Genomic DNA, 18,701 nt, shown 5'->3' with positions numbered 1-18,701 from the left:
CCAATGAGTAGGTTTTTACTCATGGCGACTCCGTGTGTGTCAGAGTAGAACTGTACTCCATGGCGATTTAAATGGGTGATTTTTCAGAAGCAGATTGTCAGGCCTTTCTTCCAGGGTGCCTCTGGGCAGACAAAAACTGGCAACCTTTTAATTAGCAGCTGAGCACGTTAATTGTTTGCAACACCCAGGGACTCCTAAATATTGTATCCAAAAAAAAAAGAAAAAGAAACCAAACTGATTGCCATTGAGTCTATTCTGACTCATGACGACCCCAGGTGTTACAAAGTAGAACTGCTCCATACGGTTTTCTTGGCTGTAATCTTTACGGAAGCTGACTGCCAGACCTTTCTTCTTTAGGTTAGTAGTTAAGCACAAACCCAGAAACCTTAAATATTGAATACCAGGCTATATAATTCAGGCCTTGGGACTTTAGAGGCAAAAGACAGTCTAGCCAACTTCCCCTTTACTTCCTTCCAACAAAGACACCTTTCTTAGGAAAGAGATTCTGTGTCTAACGACTGTTAGTGGGGTGCGCCCATGGGTATACACAGCACTAGATTATCCTCTTTTTCTTATTCTTCGCCTGTGTTTCACTGTGCCCTACAATTCCATTCCCACCCAGCTTAAGTTTGAGCTGTTTCAGCTTCCCAGTAGCTGCCTGGCCATGCGCTGGCATTCTGGTTCAAGTGTTGTAGAGAAGACTGCTTCCAGGCTGCTGGTATAGCTCTGTGAGGTGCTCTATTCTGCCATTTAAGGTGCAGCGAGGCTTCAGTTGTTAGATGTGTTTTACAGACCTTTTCCACAGTCTTCACTGGGCGCGCAAAGGTTTAGTTTCAAGTTTCGTTGGGAGTGCAGACAAAAGCTATGGCAAGAGTATTTTGCTTTAGAAGTGAGATGTCAAGATGTTAACCTCTGCTGCTCTATCTGAATGTTGTGGTCTGGCACAGAAAACAACATGGAAATTTTCTGCTGTTTTAGAAATACCGTAATACCCAAATGTAAGGTGAGGTATTTAAAAAAAAAATAATCCTCAAAAAGTGAGGGCATTATTTTATATTAGATTTCTTACAAGCTCTTCATAATGAAAGGCTCTCTCTTGATTTATTTTACACAACAAAGTACTGTTTAAAGAAAACATTGTAGCCCAAGATGACCTCAGTGGATGCTCGTTTTAGATGCCTGTGGATGTTATTTAACAAAAATGTGAAAAAGTTGGGAAGAAAAACGAAGCTAGATTTCCTATGTACTTCTGAAAACATGACCTCACATTGTAGGTATTCAGTGTCATTCTAAACACATCTACAAACTCACTTTACAAAGTAGTAAATAATTACCTTGTATCGATCATGATTATACACTTAAGGGGTAAATACAAAAAATGACACATCCTAATGTTATATAATTACTTCAATTTGGGATAAAATTTCCAGGGATATTATTTTATGCAAATTGTATAAGCAGTGCCTCTCAGCAACAAGGAAGAAAAATTATTTACTTCAGAAAAAGTATCTGTTACAAGACATGCTCTACTGAAGAGCAAGGCTAATGTTGAAGACGCAAGTAAATATTCTGCATAAAATAACATTATTTCATGAGTCTTAAAACCCAAAACCCAAACACATTGCTGTCGAGTCAGTTCCAACTCATAGCAACCCTATAAGTCAGAGTAGAAGTGTCCCATAGGATTTCCAAGGAACAGCTGGTGAATTCAAGCTGCCAACCTTTTGGTTAGCAGCCGAGCTCTTAAGCACTGTGCCCCTAACTCCTAAAAAAATCCTAGGAGGGGTTAATATATGTATAAATAAATAAATTTGTATAGTCCACCAACTGCTCCTTGGGAACTCTATGTGCAGCTCTACCCTGTCCTATAGGATCCCTATGAGTAGAAACTGACTAGACCAATGGATTTAGTGTTTTATATATATACAAACGGGAAATGATACAGAAATAGGTCGTGAGGTCTCCCATACATTACCGCTAATATTATTTAGTCTAGCTTTAAATTAAAGTGATGCAAAATGACTTCTTCCACACATATAAGGACAAGCTTTGCTGTTTCTCAAAAGTCAATTGTGTCTCCAGTTCTAGCCTCGGTTTAACAGGTTTTTTAAAAAATATGTATATATAAATATGTATATGTAACACATGTATCATAAAAGTGTGTAATATATACATATATTTAATAATATGTTTTATTTCTTTTTTGAGAAAATAATAAGGATTTTTATAGTCAAAACAAGAGATACAAGCATAACAGAAGACACAAATAAGTTAATTGTTCTGATAATTCTAGACTCCAGAGTCTCTCTATGGAATGCTCAGCTCCTTTACGTAGACAATATCCAAACCAAAACTGGCAGGTATTTGAGACAGTGCTCAGGACAATGACTGAGCATGTACACAGAGGGAAGCAGTAGAAAGGCTCAGTAAGTTATGTATGTGTATAGAGCTATGAGGCTCACTTTGGGAGAGAATGCTTTCTTACAGGAAAAGTTAATTTCCTCTGCACCCCCAGGAGAAAAAGATTTCGAGCCCCGGGCTGAACAAAGAAATATATGGTCACAGTAGTTTCACAGGAACCTCAAGACTTAGCCTAGCTGTAGTTACCATTGTCTGTACTAAAAAAAAAAAAGCACCTATATCAAACCAGCATACTGAGTTTTCTCCCTTATAAAGCTTACAACCAAATCTTAAAGTGCAAGAAAGGATTTGCAAGACTAGTGTTTGCTCTGTGTGACACATAAAGGAGGAGCATCCCACCAACAGCACTGGCCCAACAGTGACTAGGGTAAGAACTGCTGCCAGACAAAGTGGTCCATTAAGTCTAATGAGAAGGCAAGGAGAGGCCAATTTCAGCACAGACCTGGCTCTTGGTTATATCCCGATCTCAAACAGATCTTAGTCTCCCAACCAGCCAAGCCAGAGCACAGTACTAGCCCAGTGTCCGGAGGTCAGAAGGGCCAAAGTTGTTTAAACTAGTAAATGAACATCTCTACTCCATGATTTGTCAATACTTACGTTGATGGTGGTCAAGGAATCAAGAATCCTGGGTTTTGAAGAAGCATAAACAATATTTACCTAGGATGCCACCATCAAAGCTCTTGTCTAGGGGAAATGATACAGTAATAGGTCATGAGGTCTCCCATACATTATCGCTGATATTTAGTCTGACTTTAAATTAAAGTGGTACAAAACGACTTTTTCCATACAAATAAGGACAAGCTTTGCTCTGTTTCTCAAAAGTCAGTTAGATCTCCAGTTCTAGCCTCGGTTTAACAGGTTTTTTTTTTTAAAAAAAAATACACCTTTCCTATGTCAGAGCCATGGTAAAAGGGAAATGGTGGAGAAGATCCAGAGTCTTGATCCAGCGTCTTGATCCAAAGTACCTAGAACAGAAAGAGCTTTAGAACCCAGTGAGTAAGAGAACATTCAAGTCAGGGGGTTTGAGTTTATGGATCCAGGGTTCTTGTTTCTTCCCTTCTATCACTGGGATGTACGTGTTGGGTGGCTTTAAGGCCACTGAATCCTCAGCCATACGGATGGCCTGTACATGGATCATTTCCACTGGAGAGGGCTTCTGGGCTCCTCTGTAGGCCTGGGTGGCAAAATGTCCAGAATCAGACTCCTAGAGGGATCTTGGTCCAAAGAGGCTGCATTTATCTGATGAGGTTCTGTCCTTATCCCCACTTTAAGAACCTACGGTGCTAGAATTTGAGCCAGGAAAGGCTGTGGAAGGACCTGAAATGAACCAGCCCCTGGATTTCTGCTTAGGGGAAGGGGGGGGTGCTGCTTGGGGTGGACTGGGCTGATTGATACAGACTGTTTCTCTTCCTTTGTGATCTCTCCACTTGTAGCTTTAGTTTATGGAGTGCTTCTGCCACTCAAAGGTACTTGTTCCCCTTGGTGGTGAGGCCTTTGTGGGATGTATAGCCAGCATCTGTCAGCCTTGCCTGTTGTTCAAACAGTCGAACGTGCTCCTAGGCCTCTTTTGTGATGAGAGAATTCATGATGACATGGGTGGCTTTAACCTACACCACCGGGACCTTGTCCATACTGTCCATACTGCCAATTAACAGGGTCATAGCAGGGAAGATACACTGATCTCTCCTTCCTTTATCTTGGCAAGGTGCTGATACTTGTGCTCTGGAATCACTAGATTCCAGGGGGTGCTACCCATATCAGATGGAGGAGGAGTCATGGGTATAGGGTTCTCAAGGGCATTGTCATAGCTGAATGCCCAGTGGTACATCCCAATGGGCAGGAACATCTTGCTTAGAGGCCTGCTAGGCTAAAGAACTGTTCCTCTGTTGCTTCTGCTGCGGGGCTCCCTGTGACCTGAGCTCCTGCCCTAAAGAGGCTCCAAGGACCCACATCTCCTGAGATGCTATGGTGCAGTCCAGACCCCAACTGTGGTGCAGAGGGCGCTGAGTCGGCGGTGACAACAACCAGGCCTAAGACACTGATCTGTGAGCACTGGCTACCTGGTCATAGACCTATAGTATGTATTTTAAATATGCAATCTCGGTGAAATAAATATCATAAATATGAATTTTACTATTGCTTCTTTATCTACAAAAGTGTATGTAGTTGATCTTATGAGGAAAAGGAAAGCTCAGTTTAAAATTGGGTAATTTCTCTTTTGGCACAAATCATACTTTTCTTACCACGCTCCACATTTTTTCTGTCAGTATGTGTAGTTTACATGGCAGTATTCCTCTATAAAAATACACGTGCCCCTTGGGAGGACAAGGATAGAATACGCTATCCCTAAAAGCAATGTGTTTTCATTCTAACACTCAGTTGAGAGAAACTGAGCAATGAATATGTTTGTTTTTTCTGGGCAAAGTAGAAGAGAGATTCATGATGTTTTCAGAGAAACAGAAGAAACTGGAACTTAGTATTAGCTTGGCCACTATTCTGTAGCTTGAGTCAGTCACTACTGCTTTTAAACTCTTCTTCAAATGTTAAATGGGAATGAAAATCCCTGCTCTAATTACCTCAGTAATTAGGAAAATCAAATAAATACATAAATCATAGGAGCTTCAGATTCTACAGAACTCTCTATCCCAGACCAATCCTACCCAAACACCTTCTTCAACATTCTTAACATGCAATTGGGATGACTTTTTTTTTTTTTTCCATTGTTTCCAAAGGTGGGAAAATCTACCTCTCAAGCATCCTATTTATTAGAACTTCATGTTGACCCAATGCAGCTTTCTTTTTAACTTAACAGTATCTGTCTTACTTATCCAGTGCTGCTATAGCAGAAATACGCAAGTGGGTAGCTTAAACAAACAGAAATTCATTTTTTTACAGTTAGAAGGCTGGAAGTCCGAATTCAGGACACCGGCTCTAGGAGGAGGCTTTCTGTCTCTGTCAGCTCTGGCAGAAGGTCCTTGTCTCTTCAACTTCTATTCCTTAGCTTCTTGGCAAACTTCATGTGCCATGCTATTTCCCCCCATCACTACTCTCACTTGCTTGTTTAATCTCTTTTATATCTCAAGTGGAGTCCTGATGACACAGTGGTTAAGCACCTAGCTGCTAACCAAAAAAGTGAGTGGTTTGGACTCATCAACCCACCAGCCACTCCCTCGGGAGAAAGTTGTGGCAGTCTGCTTCTGTAAAGTTTTACAGTCTTGGGAATGCTATGGGGCAGTTCTACTGTGTCCTGTAGGGTTGCTATGAGAAGTTATTGAAATTGACTTAGGACACACCCTACACTGTCTCATTAATATAACAAAGAAAATTCATTCCCAAATGGGATTATAACCACAGGTATAGGAGTTAGGACTTCACAACACATATTTTTAAGGGACACAGTTCCATCTGTAACATCCTGCCCTTTGCCCCCCAAATTCATGCCATTCTTACATGCAAAACACATTCACCCCATTACATCATCCCAAAAGTCTTAAATCAACTCCAAGTCCAAAGTCTTTTGCTCTGAATCATCTAAATCAAATATGCATGAGGCTTTATGGGTACTCAGTCCTGGGGCAGAATTTCCCCTCATCTGTGAATCTGTGAGATCTAGACTACAAGTAAATGGCTCTTGTAATTATGTTACTTAAAGGTTGTGGATATGACGAATGATTAATGTCTGATGTGTGTCAAGCTCCTTGTTAAGTGACTGTATATCTTCTATGCTAGTATATACTCAAATTTTTCACCCAAAATGAAAAGTTACTTATAGTTCTTATGTCCTTTTTTCCATTGATGGCTAGGACAAAGGCAAGTTTATTTACAGCTGAGAGAAGAAACCTTTCAGAATCTAGGAACCTAAGAGAGACAGCTGAGAGGAAAGAAAGAGCCTTTTAAATATCTTTATCCCCTGATAAACTGGTCTACAGATCCAATATTTTTAAACACTGTTATGAATCAATGGATTGAGTTCTAAAGACCCAAGTAAAGAGATGAAAGAGAGGAAGTAAGTGAAGGAGTGATCCAACAGCTGAAAGCTCTCTAGGGCAGATGTTCTACAGATGCAGTACAAGGGCTCTACAGCATTAGTGTTTATGAAATTTCTTTATCCATAAGATGTAAATTATAATATCTTGCTTATTTATGAAGTTGTAGAGAAACTAGAGTGCTCATACAGTACTTATAGGAATATATGGCAAATAATCCAAGAAGCTGGACTATATGATGAAGGTTTGAAGACTCATTAACAACCTGCAATATGCAAATGACACAACCTTGCTTGCTGAAAATGAAGACTACTTGGAACACTTACAGATGTGACCACAGCCTTCAGTATGGATTACACCTCAATATAAAAAAAAACGAAAATCCTCACAAGTAGACCAATAAGCAACATCATGATAAACAGAGGAAGTATTGAAGTTGTCAAAGATTTCATTTTACTTGGATCCACAATCAATGCCAGTGGAAGCAGCAGTCAAGAAATCAAATGATGTATTGGGCAAATCAGCTACAAAAAGATCTCTTTATAGTGTTAAAAAGCAAAGACGTCACCTTAAGGACTGACATGCACCTGATCCAAGCCATGGTGTTTTCAATTGCTTTGTATGCATGAGAAAGCTGGAAAATGAATAAGACCAAAGAATCGATGTCTTTGAATTATGGTGTTGGTGAAAAATATTGAATATGCCAGGGGCTGCCAGAAGAACGAACAAATCTGTCTTGGAAGAAGTACAGCCAGAATGCTCCTTAGAAGCTAGCCTGGCAAGACTTCATCTCATGTACTTTGGACATGTTATCAGGAGGGACCAGTCCCTGCAGAAGGACATCATACTTGGTAGAGGGTCAGCAAAAAAGAGGAAGACTTTCAACAAGATGGGCTGACACAGTGGCTGCAGCAGTGGGCTCAAACATAGCAAGAACTTTGAGAATGGCACAGGACTGGGCAGTGTTTCATTCTGTTGTGCACACAATTGCAATCAGTCAGAACCAACTCAACAGCACCTAACAACAGCAATTTATTTCAAAGTTTGTGAGAGTTAAGTGATTATATAAATGTATGACCACTTTATTAGAATTGAAATGAAACACTGTGCTACTTGTATAATTTTTTTAAAAATAATTACTAGAGAAAACATGGTTTAGTGAGTAAAGCAATGTGATAAACCGTAAGTTTTGCTACTAGACAGGCCTAGGTTTTCTACTGCTTAATAACTGTTGTTCCAGCTGTGTTCCACCACCTGTCTGTCAGATTGTTGTGCTGTGATGGCTTGTGTGTTTCTGTGATACTGGAAGCTATGCCATGGGTGTTTCAAATACTAACAGGATCACCCATGGTAGACAGGTTTCAGGGGAACTTCCAGAATAAGACAGACTAGGAAGAAAGGCCTATTGATCTACTTCCAAAAATTAGCCAAAAAAAAAGTTATGGATCACAATGGAACATGTTTGACTTGCTTGCTTTGGACATGTCATCAGGAGGGACCCATTGCTGGAGGAGGACATCATGTTTGGTGAAGTAGAGGGCCAACAAGGGCAAGAAAGATCCTTGACGAGATGGATTGATGCAGTAGCCACAATGATGAACTCAAACATGCTGACAAGTATGCAGATGATGCTGGACCAGGCAACACTTCATTCTGTTGTGTATAAGGCAGCCCTGAGCCAGAGTCCACTAGATGGTGGCTCTCTGAATATAGCCGTTTTTAACTACTCAAAACCTCAATTTTTGTATCTATACAATGAGAATGACAATCCTTAGTTAACAGGCATACTAAGGACATTAATGTAGGTATTTAGCAGTGAACCTGATAGTTGCTTCATAGACTTTAACTGTTATTGCCAATATTGACTCTGATCCCCCATGTTTCAGCACCCTTTCCCCACTTCTGAGACATAGATTGGGCCATCCACAGAGTGGAGACACATGCTGGAAGAAAGAGCCAGGCTTTCCTTTCTTCATGGTTGCCAAAATCATGGAAGTGTGTGGAATTGATTGCCTAGAGGCACTTTGACTCAAATATGCCTTGAAGGTGAGCCTGAGAGAATCCAGTAGGAACCTAAAATAGATTATGAAGTCAAGAATTTGAGATAAAAATGGCACATTGACACTAAATGTGTGATTACCTAGAATAAGTATATATATATTTTTTCCTTTTAAAATGACTGATTTGTTGTGCCAATGATGACGGGGCAAACATTGCTGAATTGTGTGACCTTGGAAGACTTGGTTACAATTTTCTGTATTTAAAAAATGCGTGTGGATTTTTGAATGAATGCTTCATTCCATTCTTTCCACCTCTAAAAGTCAAGGGAAGCCATTTCGGGGACCCCCAAGTTTACCGATTTCTCATTCATAGAAGCACCAGTGATATACACTAGGGACAGCAAGAGCAAGTCGTTCATGTGACAACACTCTGCACTGGTGATCCAAAGACTGAAGGTTTAGAAATGATTTCTTAGAGCAACACCTAGAGCACGAAACAGGGGTTTGTAAAAAATAATTTAGTTATGACTTCTCCTAAATGGCCCGAACATATTACTGTGGGAAAGGTGACATCCTGAGAGGGTATATTTCAGCATATACATATAGCTATTTGTTTAAAAGCAACAACCTCCTCAGCTACCAAATTGCTATTGTTCTAGCACAGATTAGAAAAGGCTAGATTTCCCCTACCAAAAGCATATGTCAATTACAAAAATTCTGTGAGTAATTTATATTATTTTTGGCTTAACCTTCTGGTTTTCTAATGGTTTTGGTAAAAATTGTATCCTTTGGGAAATTCCAATTTCATTTCTTAGGGTTACTGGTTTTTTATTTCAAACAGTAATCAGCCAGGGCTTCACAGAATTCAAGAGGAATACCAGGGATAGCATAAAATCTATAGGGGAGAAAATAGGATAAAGAAATGTTATAAATAAAACATCAAGTCATAAAATCAATGGGGAAGGTTTAAAAGTATAGACTTACAATATTATGCAATTTTCTTGCATCAGCTGTGTTTTCCATATAATAGAGTGTTTTGTATATCCAGTTCTTTTTAAGGCTGTTTGTATTTGTTCGTAATTCTTCAAATAGACTGAGAAGAGATATTCATTCTCACTTAATAGTATTCATTCAGCCAAAATGCTGACTGTAAGCTGTGGGAGAATCAGAAGGATTATATATATTATCTCTGCTCTTCAAGGACAGATTTGAGGGAATTTATACAGAGAAAAGTTAAGTTAAAATTGAAGACAGTTAAGTGACAGAACACCATGATAGTGGATATAAGCACTGAAGGTCCCAGACATTCAGGAAAGAGAGGGTCAATGCGCATTGACTTAGAAGTTTTGTTCAAGAGTTTGGAACCTAAGCTATATTTTTTAAGACCTTAAGTTGGAGTTGTGACAAAGAGAGAAAGATATCAATAAAGCACGAGAAAAAAATTGAGAAATGACTGCATTCCATGGGATGTAGAGAAATAGGTCTGAGTAGAGTAATGATGGGAGTCAAAGATAAATACTTAAAACCCTTTCATGGACCATGGGATATATATGCCTGTGTTACATTTTTCCACCTCTGCAATGTTTACTTAGCATTTCATGTGTATTTTTGGAAAGTTGAATAAGGTAGTTTATGGCTCAAGTGTAACCAGGAAGTGTGATGTGCCACGTGATGAATATGTCCCATACGTCCAATGTGCTTCATGGAACATGAGACTGACACGTGCCGCTTGCAGTCGGCACCACATTTTTTCAAATGATAAAATACTACCAACAAACAATGATTCAGCATCCATTCCAATAATGAAAAAACATGGCATCCAAAAAATTCTATAAAAACAAAAATAATGGTAATAAATAATTCATCCATGAAAAGGTAAAATTGACATTGAATTAAAAAGAGTTAGATAGTAAAGAGTACAGACTTTTGCTTTTCTAAAATAGATTGGCAGGGGATAAATGGAATTTGAGAATGGCAGTGGCATAATAAGAGGAGCCCTGGTGGCACAGTTGTTAAGTGCTCGCTGCTAACCAAAAAGTTGTTGGTTCGAACTCACCAACCACTCCATGGAAGAAAGATGTGGCAGTCAGCTTCCATGAAGATTACAACCTTGGAAACCCTATGGGGCAGTTCTCCTCTGTCCTATAGGACTGCTATAAGTTGGAATTTACTTGATGGCAGCAGATGGGATGGTTTAATGAGCATTCAGGTAATTATTTATTTATCTATTTATTTTAGTGAGAATGGGCATCCACTGAGAAAATTGTTATTTTAGAAAGTTTAGCCAGGAGAAATTAAATTGTAAACTGAGGAAAGATCAGTCTGCAAGTATTGACCTGTTAGGAGGCTATAGAGTGTAATCTTGGCTTAAATGAAGTGGCATTGAGAATGGGACAGAAGGGGTGGATACATGAAATAAGAATTTCCAGAACTTGGTGTTCATTTGAAATATAAGAGTATTCCCTGTGATGAAACTAATAAAGGCTTCCAACCCCCTGCTCCACATAACCTTGAGGACTTTGACCAACTGCCACCCAGCTCTGATAACTCTCTAGTTCATTGATGCTACCTAAATTATTCTCATATAGTTAATCAACAATTAAAACTTCTGATTTGTATGGATACAGACAGTTGATAGTATTCCAGGCCAAAGATAAGAAATAGATTCCATTATCCTGAATGCACAGAACTCTTCTTTACTACCATTTATTCTCTTTAAGGAACTCAGGTTGGAAACCACTGGTAGGAAAAAAAGTAGAGAGAAGCAACTCTGAAATTTAAAAAGTGATATTATATCATACATGGGCTGCTAACTCGAGGCCATCAATGGGTCTTTGAAGTGCTTAAGAAAACACATTTAGCAAACAACTGTTTTAGAAAATTACATGGAAAATAAGAAATACATGAAAGTAGTGGAGACACACTGAGATGAACATTAAAAATTTGACTCTAAATGATTAATCTATTAAATTTTTCTACAATGATTTATTTGCCCCAAGATACTGATATTGAATGTTGCCTGTTTTGGAATGGCCTTTGGAATTTACAATATGCAGAAATTGATTAATATAAAGTCTTTAGTTCTGCAGAAGGGGAGAGAAATTTTGAGGGTTAAAAGACGTCAGATGTATTTATCTCTGGGTCCAGCAGTGACCTACCAAATGGCCTATGATATAGCAGCAAATGAATTTGTTAAACATTGATAACCAAAGGCCTTCTCTTGGGACTTAAACATCCTCTAAGTGTCTCCAGTGACATAAAGAGATACCACAACAAGCAACAGAAACCACAAAACATCCTTCCTACCATTTGTTATAGATATTTATTATTTTCATCAAACACAACACATGAAGTACCTGTAAATGGCTGCAAAGCACATTAGGAAGTACCTCCACGTGCGTTCATGCTAGTCCATTTTGAATACTTTTCTTCGCTATAGACATCAAGAAGTGACCTTTTTGGCAGTGTCTGCTCCCTTTTGGATTTGCACTCCCCTCCAGAGTCCCATTATTTCATTAAATCATATATATGCAGGTGGGGAAATGCTATAGTGAACAGCAAAAGCCCATGATTTGTTTTTCATGTGTTCCACCTTTTCAACAAACACATTTGGAGGAACCCATATAAATAACTTAATTTTTAAATTAAAATTGGTAAAATTGATATTGAATTAAAAAGAGTGTTTTTGACAGTATGGTGCAGAACTGAGTTAAAAAGAGTAATTTCAGATGTCCTGAACAATAGTAGCTCCTAGACGCCGACTGTGAAGTTTTTATCTTAGCATAGTGTAGGAAAGCTCTTTCATGACTGATTTTGCAACTCCGCTACTTAGAACCTCAATTTTATCATTTGTAAAATGGAAGGATGTATTGCATAAAATAAAGTTTGAGTCTGAACATAAGGGAATCGATGATGCGTCAAATGATACGCTAGTTACAAGCCCTTGAATCAGCCTTTGCCGTGCTTAATTAACCACCGTCAGCATGTTGTTGTTGTTAGTTATTTTGATTTGCCCTGGAGTCAGCTCCCAGTCATGGCGACCTTACGTATAACAGACTAAAACGGTGCCCAGTCTTGTGCCATCTTCATGATCATTGGCATGTTTAAGTCCACCGTTGTGGCTATTGTGTCACACCATCTCACTGAGGGTCTCCTTTATTTTCTCACCCACTACTTTACCAAACATGATATCCTTTTCTAGGGATCGGTCTTTCCTGATGGCGTATCCAAAGTAAGTGAGCCAAAGTCTTGCCATCCTTGCTGCTAAAGAGCATTATGGTTCCATTTTTTTAAGACTGCTGTATTCTTCCTTCTGGTAGGCCATGGTATATTCAATATTCTTTACCAACACCACAATTCAAAGGCAACAATTTTTTTTAGCTTTCTTAATAGATATTTCTCCATGTTTGATCTGAAATTTGATGGATTTGTTGTTCTACCCAAAGTATGAAGAGCAGAGGGCATAGTTAAAACTCCTTGGTTTTATCCAGGACCCACTATTTCCTAGTTTTGTGGTCTTAGACAATTGACTTAATCATTTTGTAGCTCCGTCTGCTTTTCTTTAAAATCATTTGTTGGAAGGTTTAAATAAGACGATGTTAAATGGTTGAATACTAATAGACGGTTAGTAAATATTTAAATTTTAGGTCTTCTATCTTATTCTTTCTGCTGACATTTTCCATTATATTAATCTTCTTTAAAGATAGTCCTCTAGTATGTTCCTAAGTCACTTGGGATCCTGAAAAGCTTTGAGAGCTCTGATAAGCCCTATGTTCATGTCAGAAGTGTTAACATATGGCACAAAGGTGAGAATCACATTTACAAAAATCCGGCTGGAAGATTTGAGGATTAGCCAAGATGGTAGGATCTCTCCCATCGCCCCAAAAAACTTGCTGAATCATTTAATTCTGATTTAAGAGGGATGTATAGAACATTTCTCATCACTCTCCTCTACTTGGAGACTTCAAACAATTTAAATATTTTTAATTTTCAAGTGAGGCAACTAAGACCCAGTTTGGGTAATTTGCTTTACAAAGGCATATACAGAGAGAGAGAGTGACAGACAAGGTAAATTTTACTGGCTTGATAGCATGGACATGTCTGTGTTTGGGGTGGTGGAGAGGGAACTCTTAGAGTACTTCCTAAAAGTAGTTGCATTTACTCTTTTACATTTATGACATTAGGACCAGATAGTTTTACATTCAACTTCAAGTAACCCCTGTTGAGCACCTATTATGTACCAGAAGCTGTTGTAGATATTGTGACAAATGTTATCCGACTTAAGCAAATGTGTTTAGACACTAATATCCAGAGAAAGGAGTCATAGCCTAAATGTGGAGTTAACAAATTATTTTTATAGTGTGAAATTGTATATATAGTTTTTCTTACAAGATACAGATACTGATTAGACAGCTTAGCCCATCTATATTTACATCTCGCTACTGAATGTTTTAATTATATTCGCTCACTCATATATTCATTCAGCTGCTTATTGAGTGTCTACTGGGCACTATTCAAGGCACTAGGGATATAGCAGAAAACATTATAAACAAATTATTTGCCTGCTACATTCTTGAGGGAGAGACAGCCAATAAGAAAATATCTAATGAATATAAAGTCAGATAGTGGGGACGGCTCTATAGCTACGTCACGCGGGTTAAAAAATATCACAATTCCTTAAAGCAAAGAATGAGCATGGCAGATTATCTTGTTCAGTTCTCTACATCCAATCTATATACTTGGAGGCAGTGGCAATTCAGTGGTAGAATTCATGCTTTTCATACAGGAAACCCGAGTTCTATTAGTGGCCAGTGTACTTCAAGGGCAGCCATCACCTGTCTGGGATGTTTGCATGTTGCTATGCTGCTGAAGCGGTTACAGAAGGGCTCCCAGACTAAGACAGAGAGGAAGAAAAGGCCTGGTGATCTACTTCTGAAAATCAGCCAATAGGAAACCTTTGGATCACAATATTCCAATTCCATTGTGAATGGGGTTGCCAGAGTAGGAGGTTGACACAACGGGAACTAACAATAACCAGCCTGTGTAATTGGCCATAACAACTTCTTCAGCCACATCAGGATTGTGTCAGATTGTAACATAAGAAATGGCATTTGCTTCTAGAAGAATGACTGCAGAACAAGTAGCAATTTAGGGAATCTTCCAGGCAATTCTTCTTAATTTACAGATAGAAAACTACAAGTGATTTGGTAAAAGACCAGAAAGGTAGTTAATTGCAAAACTGGGTTTAAGACCAATCTCCTAACTCTCAGCAGTAATCTTCTTTTCCCTGCTCCAGATGGACTCCCGTTTGGACTATACTTTTGCCTGAAGTTCAATTATCGCATGGAAATAGGTTAAATAGCATTTGTAGACAATATAATTAAGAACATGGACTACAGAGTTCATATTTCATCTCTGTTACTTCTTAGCTATGCAAATTGAGGCAAAAGAATTAAACTTGCTGAGCCTCCATTTCCTAATTTGTAAAATGGGGATAATAAAATTCACTGGACATATTATAATGTTTGGAAATTAAATGAGTTAACGTGTATAAATCACTTAGCACAGATGACAAGTGCAGAGTAAATGATAAAGTATTATTAGATCTTTATTTAATCAAGGATCCTTCATTAATATATTACAGTATTTATCACATAGGGAACTTTCATTAATGTTTCATGAAGTAGAAAGAAAAGTGGTACCTCCACTGGGGACCAAGAGACCTTTGTTATTTTAATCTGGGAAGTCTGGTCCATACCTGTTGCTTTAATTTATTGTCCAGTTCCAATCCAGTATGTTCTTGGGTTGTTACAGCACAATATCTTGGTCTCTAGTACGTTTTTTGTTTTGTTTTTTTTTTAGTACTGACTCACAGTAATGCCTAACCTAGTAAATGTAAAGAAGAGATTTGCTGGAAATAAAAGGGATTTTCACCTTCAACATACTTCAGGAAATTTATTAATGTTTCCTAAACCTCTCAAAAGAAGGTAAATAACCATAATTATCTGACATGAAGAAATGGAAGCAGTGAGTCCCCAGATTCTACTCTTGTGCTCAGATTACTAAGTGACTTGACTTCATCTGTGAACTCATTAATTCTACTCTTCCTATTTTCTTTTTCAAAGCATTCCATTTTGAAATGGATCGGTGAGAAATTCATCCCCAAATTCATGTCTTTCACTAAGGAAGGGTCAAGTTTAATGTCTGTTCTTTTGTTTTTTCTCTCATCGCTTTGCATATCTCTGGTTCTATAGGAACTTGTTGACATTGGGTACACATATTGTGCGGGTTCTGGGGCTTTAGGAGATGCCCAACAATGTTTTCTTTTTTTTCCACTAATTGCTTGAAAAATAAGCCAGTGCTTTCTATTTGATCTGGGACTGGCATTTTTCATATTTCGTGATTATTGTTTTGTTGGGTAGAATATTCTGTGTTATCTACATGGAGTACAGGGATGAGATAAAAGCACAAAACGTCAGAGGGGATGGACCAGAATTTTAGTTCTGTAAAGAAATAATCTCTTTTGTATTTCCTTAGTAGTATTTCTTCTTGGCAACTGGCTTAGTTTCTTTACTAATTCCTCTTCACGTCCTCTAAGATGTTCAATTTCTCAAGGAAAAGTGCCAGATTTGTTCAGAACCCTAATTACAGATAAAAGAAGCCTTATTCGTAAAAGAGCACATAGTATATGATTCCACTTATATGAAGCTCTAGAGCAGGCAAAACTGACTTATGCCAGAACAAATCAGAATAAACGTTGCCTTTGAGGGTTTGGGGAGAGGATTGTAATATCGGGATGATTGTAATTTATAATTCTTCGATCACATAAGGTCATGAATTGAATTGTGCCTCCCCAAAATATGTGTCAGCTTGGCTGGGTCATGATTTTCAGTATCCTGTGACTGTCCACCATTTTGTCCTCTGATGTGATTTTCCTATGTGCTATAAATCCTGCCTCTATGATGTTAATGAGGGAGGATGGGCAGCAGTTATGTTAATGAGACAGAATTCAATCTACAAGATTGAATTGTGTCTTGACCCAATTTCTTTTGGGATATAAAAGAGAGAAGCAAGCAGAGAGACGGGGGGACCTCATACCACCAAGAAAGCAGTGCTGGGAGCACAGCACGCTCTTTGGACCCAGGTGTCTGCACAGAGAAGCTCCTTGTCCAGGGAAAGATTGATGAAAAGGACCTTCCTCCAGAGTCGACAGAGACAGAAAGCCTTCTCCTGGATCTGGTGCCCTGAATTTGGACTTTGAGCCTACTTTACTGTGAGAAATAAATTTTCATTGTTAAACCCATCCACTTGTGGTATTTCTGTTACAGCAGCACAAGATGACTAAGACACATAGTATGCATTTGTCAAAACTCAGTGAATGTCACTTAAGATTTGTGTTTTCTATTATTTATGAATATTACATAAAACTAAAATATTGAGCTCTAGCTAATTATATGGAAACCGTGGTGGCATAAAGGTTAAAAGATTGACTGCTAACCAAAACGTCAGCGGTTAAAATTTCCAGCCACTCCTTGGAAACCCTACGGGGCAGTTCTACTCTGTCCTATAGGGTCACTATGAGTTGGAATCGACTTGACGGTAATTTTTTTTTTTAAACTAATTATATGCATCTTAAAGTATTTAGGGGGAAGTAGCCCTGGTGATACAATGTGTGTGTGTATTGCTAAAAAACTGAGAATCTTGTCTTTTATGATTCTATTTTAAGCATCTTCTCTATGAACTTCTATACCGTATCTACGAATACGTTCTATCCTAAATGTACTTCAAGCCAGCTACTTCCCATCCTCTCTCAAAATTATCATGTATTTGGAGAAAAAAGACAAAACAAGTGAACATTAATAGTGGAATTGTGGGGTACCAGTCTCTCATACTGCTTTCCATGTGAATAGTAACTGATTGATAGTAAACAGAAAAGACCTAAAGTCGGATCAAATGAAGGTGCAGTCTGAATCTGGGGGCCAGTTGATTTTTCCAACACCTTTCCCTTGCATTGAAGCCAGCTGTTATGGATTGAATTATGGCCCCCCAAAAATGTGTTTATCAATTTGGCTGGGCCATGATTCCCAGTATTGTGTGGTTATCCTCCATTTTGTGATTGTAACTCCATATTAAAGAGGATTAGGGTGGGATTTTAACACCCTTTCTAAGGTCACAACCCAGATCCAAAGTAAAGGGAGTTTCCCTGGGGTGTGGCCTGCACCACCTTTCATCGTACAAGAGGTAAAAGGAAAGGGAAAGCAGAGAGACAAGGAGACCTCATACCACTAAGAAAGCAGTGCTGGGAGCAGAGCACGTCCTTTGGACCAGGGTCCCTGTGCAGAGAGGCTACTAGTCCAGGGGAAGATTGATGAGAAGGCTGACAGAGAGAGAAAGCCTTCCTCTGGAGCTGATGCCCTGAATTTGGACTTTTAACCTACTTTACTGAGAAGAAATAAATTTCTCTTTGTTAAAGCCATCCACTTGTGGTACTTCTGTTACAGCAGCACTAGATGACTAAGATACCAGCCATGGATAAGGAAAAAGCTAACTTGATCATTTGCCCAGTGACAGATAAAAAAAGATAGAGAATTGCAGGCCTCGCTCAAATGGGGAATCGTATCCCCCTGACTACTTAGATTGATGATCAAGGTGAACATTGTGCTTGTGTATAGACATGTCTACGAGGATGCACGATGACCAGAAAATGGCTGGTGCTGTGTTTTTCTATGCAATAACTATCCACCTTGATCAATGGGTGTTGGGCTGAATCATATTCATTGCTTCTATTCTCTTGACATGAAGTGAGTATTATAGGAAGAAATATTAATGGTTCCTAAAACATTTGCTTCTCTTACTGAGTCGTGTCTGAATGCCACCACTGTATAAAAATTTGAGGACAGAATCACATTCCCCCAGTAACAATTTAGTGCCAGTAAAAGTAGTGTCGAATGTAAGAAAATTAGAATTTGTAAAATGGGTACTGGACTAAAGAAACTCTCATTTGGTTTAATAGAATGAATAAACAGAATACTGCACGCTTGCCAGTTTGGTCTCCATTCTCCACAGTAATAAAAACTTCTATGAGAGACCCCCAGAACTTCCCAATGGGCAAATCCTGTGGTCTGGTCTCAGATGCCTGAATCCTTTACTTTTCTCTTTTAATTATTACCCAGTATTGTTTGAGATTGTTGAATTTAATATATCTGTCACAATAAATGGAGAAAAGATTGAAGTTGTCAAGGATTTCATTTTACTTAGATCCACAATCAATACCCATGGAAACAGTAGTCAAGAA

The 18,701-nt window shown here is 38.6% G+C and overlaps 1 protein-coding gene and 1 pseudogene across 1 annotated transcript in view; one reads left to right on the top strand and one right to left on the bottom strand.

Annotated features, from left to right (window-relative positions):
• GRM7 (glutamate metabotropic receptor 7) overlaps positions 1 to 18,701 on the top strand; it is a 1,058,468-nt gene that overhangs the window by 243,196 nt on the left and 796,571 nt on the right. The window lies entirely within an intron of this gene.
• Positions 3,404 to 5,081, bottom strand: LOC104845898 (putative monooxygenase p33MONOX; annotated as a pseudogene).

The sequence above is a fragment of the Loxodonta africana genome, chromosome 22 (genome assembly GCF_030014295.1).
Source record: "Loxodonta africana isolate mLoxAfr1 chromosome 22, mLoxAfr1.hap2, whole genome shotgun sequence".
Classification (NCBI taxonomy): Eukaryota; Metazoa; Chordata; class Mammalia; order Proboscidea; family Elephantidae; genus Loxodonta; species Loxodonta africana.
The sequence above is the reverse complement of the archived record's forward strand: the minus strand, read 5'-3'. Positions and strand labels throughout refer to the sequence as shown.